General features: G+C 46.3%; 1 pseudogene across 1 annotated transcript; it reads left to right on the plus strand.

The window, feature by feature from the left end:
• The first annotated feature begins 1,400 nt into the window (after positions 1–1,400).
• Positions 1,401–3,142, plus strand: LOC116532069 (annotated as a pseudogene). Its single transcript, XR_004260696.1, has one exon. The product of XR_004260696.1 is annotated as a heterogeneous nuclear ribonucleoproteins A2/B1 pseudogene (transcript).
• The last annotated feature ends 235 nt before the right edge of the window (positions 3,143–3,377 follow it).

Genomic DNA, 3,377 nt, shown 5'->3' on the forward strand with positions numbered 1-3,377 from the left:
GGGAGGCAGAGATGGGCAGATCACAAGGTCAAGAGATGGAAACCATCCTGGCCAACATGGTGAAACCCTGTCTCTATTAAAAATACAAAAACCAGCTGGGCATGGTGGCACACGTCTGTAGCCCCAGCTACATGGGAAGCTGAGGCAGGAGAATCGTTTGAACTCAGGAGGTGGAGGTTGCAGTGAGCTGAGACTGCGCCACTGCACTCCAGCCTGGGCGACAGAGCAAGACTCCGTCTCCAAAAAAAAAAAATAATAATAAAAATAATCCAACTCTGGGTAATATAAGTAGAAACAAATGTGTTGTTACATATCAGGTAGATTACAGTCACAGTAATGCCTAGGAATGGACTGGTGAGTCCATTATACTCCATGGCTGCCCACTGAATTCTTCAGCTGACTCCAGTGCTACCACCATACTGGGCACTGGAGGCCCTTGCTGGTGACCTTACAATGAATTCTAGACTGTTTCTTAGTTCTTCACTTGCTTCAGGGTGAAAGTCTCAGATGAAAGCGTTTAGGTTCTATGGACTTAAGCTGTAGGCCCTAGTTACCAGGATCTGGGAGATCGGGTGTCTTGGGTTGGGTTTCCCCTGGAGCAATCTTGAAACAAGGAATTCAGTGGCTTATTTGGGAGGTAATTCAAGGAAGCACTGGTAGGGGAGTTGGGAAGTCAGATAGGGTAGGGAGTCAAACATTAAAGGGTTTGTTATCAAGCAGGTTCCCCTGTGAGGAACTCAAGCTTACTCCTGCCTGGGAATTCTGAAAGACAGTGTAGACCATGTGCCTCGGGGTTCTCCCACTGACAGGCATGGTGGTGGGTCTAGGTTGTTTATGCATCAACTCTTGGCAGTCCTTGGCTGGGGCTCTGCTTCATAGGGAGGTGAAGTGTACCTCCCCGGCATTCTCTGCTTATCCTGCGAAGTGGGCTCCGCAGGCCAGAGAAAGCCCTCAGGCAGTGAGTTAGAGGAGTTGGCAATTGGAGTCTGACGTTGCACAAGCACCTGGTGTTTACTGCTTCTCACCAGCATTCTTCCAAACATGGGAAGAAAGTACAGATGCCAGGCAGCCCCAAACGATCAATACCCATTGGCTTGTGAAAGCTTGTCAGGCAGACAGCAACACTGGGGGGGAGGCTGCAGCCCACACAGACCTGGGTCCTGGGGTGCCTGCAGCAACTGGCTCGCTTTTAGGAAATGCAGCTGTGCAGGCCTCGTGGTGTCTCATGGCTTCCTGTGTATCATCTCATCTCTTATGGGACCATTAGCTTCTCAAGGGCAGAAAGCACCTTCAACATTTTAAATTCCCTTGCCTCTTACCAACTGCATTCTTGACAACCCTAGCCACATAGCAGTCACTAATACTTTAAAATTAAATTCTGGGAAGGTTCTAGAGAAGCGGCGGCAGCGGCTCCAGCGGCAGTAGCAGCAGCGTCGGGTCCCGTGCGGAGGTGCCGCTAGCGGTGTTGTTTCTCGAGCAGCGGCAGTTCTCACTACAGCGCCAGGACGAGTCCGGTTCGTGTTCGTCCGCGGAGATCTCTCTCATCTCGCTCGGCTGCGGGAAATCGGGCTGAAGCGACTGAGTCCGCGATGGAGAGAGAAAAGGAACAGTTCCGTAAGCTCTTTATTGGTGGCTTAAGCTTTGAAACCACAGAAGAAAGTTTGAGGAACTACTACGAACAATGGGGAAAGCTTACAGATTGTGTGGTGATGAGGGATCCTGCAAGCAAAAGATCAAGAGGATTTGGTTTTGTAACTTTCTCATCCATGGCTGAGGTTGATGCTGCCATGGCTGCAAGACCTCATTCCATTGATGGGAGAGTCGTTGAGCCAAAACGTGCTGTAGCAAGAGAGGAATCTGGAAAACCAGGGGCTCATGTAACTGTGAAGAAGCTGTTTGTTGGTGGAATTAAGGAAGATACTGAGGAACATCACCTTAGAGATTACTTTGAGGAATACGGAAAAATTGATACCATTGAAATAATTACTGATAGGCAGTCTGGAAAGAAAAGAGGCTTTGGCTTTGTTACTTTTGATGACCATGATCCTGTGGATAAAATCGTGTTGCAGAAATACCATACCATCAATGGTCATAATGCAGAAGTAAGAAAGGCTTTGTCTAGACAAGAAATGCAGGAAGTTCAAAGTTCTAGGAGTGGAAGAGGAGGCAACTTTGGCTTTGGGGATTCTCGTGGCGGCGGAGGAAATTTCGGACCAGGACCAGGAAGTAACTTCAGAGGAGGATCTGATGGATATGGCAGTGGACGTGGATTTGGGGTTGGCTATAATGGGTATGGAGGAGGACCCGGAGGTGGCAATTTTGGAGGTAGCCCTGGTTATGGAGGAGGAAGAGGAGGATATGGTGGTGGAGGACCTGGATATGGCAACCAGGGTGGGGGCTACGGAGGTGGTTATGACAACTATGGAGGAGGAAATTACGGAAGTGGAAATTACAATGATTTTGGAAATTATAACCAGCAGCCTTCTAACTATGGTCCAATGAAGAGTGGAAACTTTGGTGGTAGCAGGAACATGGGGGGACCATATGGTGGAGGAAACTATGGTCCAGGAGGCAGTGGAGGAAGTGGGGGTTATGGTGGGAGGAGCCGATATTGAGCTTCTTCCTCTTTGCCATGGGCTTCACTGTATAAATAGGAGAGGATGAGAGCCCAGAGGTAACAGAACAGCTTCAGGTTATCCAAATAACAATGTTAAGGAAACTCTTATCTCAGTCATGCATAAATATGCAGTGATATGGCAGAAGACACCAGAGCAGATGCAGAGAGCCATTTTGTGAATGGATTGGATTATTTAATAACATTACCTTACTGTGGAGGAAGGATTGTAAAAAAAAAAAAAATGCCTTTGAGACAGTTTCTTAGCTTTTTAATTGTTGTTTCTTTCTAGTGGTCTTTGTAAGAGTGTAGAAGCATTCCTTCTTTGATAATGTTAAATTTGTAAGTTTCAGGTGACATGTGAAACCTTTTTTAAGATTTTTCTCAAAGTTTTGAAAAGCTATTAGCCAGGATCATGGTGTAATAAGACATAACGTTTTTCCTTTAAAAAAATTTAAGTGCGTGTGTAGAGTTAAGAAGCTGTTGTACATTTATGATTTAATAAAATAATTCTAAAGGAAAAAAAAATTAAATTCTGTGTTTTCATAAATACCTGTTTTTATTTTATATATGTTGATGAAAAACTAGAATCCTTCATATTTAGAAGGAGCCAATAAGTCAAGCAGAGCCCACCTTGTCCACCCCAAACCCCCTTGGATAGTATCCCTGTTGTGACCAGTGGTCACAGCTATTGTCCAAGGACTTCCAGGGGGCAGTGTGGTGTCATGGTGAAGAGTGGGGCTCTGCGGGTTGCCTACCTGCC

The sequence above is a fragment of the Sapajus apella genome, unplaced genomic scaffold (assembly GCF_009761245.1).
Source record: "Sapajus apella isolate SASKATOON/1434 unplaced genomic scaffold, GSC_monkey_1.0 scaffold74, whole genome shotgun sequence".
NCBI lineage: Eukaryota > Metazoa > Chordata > Mammalia > Primates > Cebidae > Sapajus > Sapajus apella.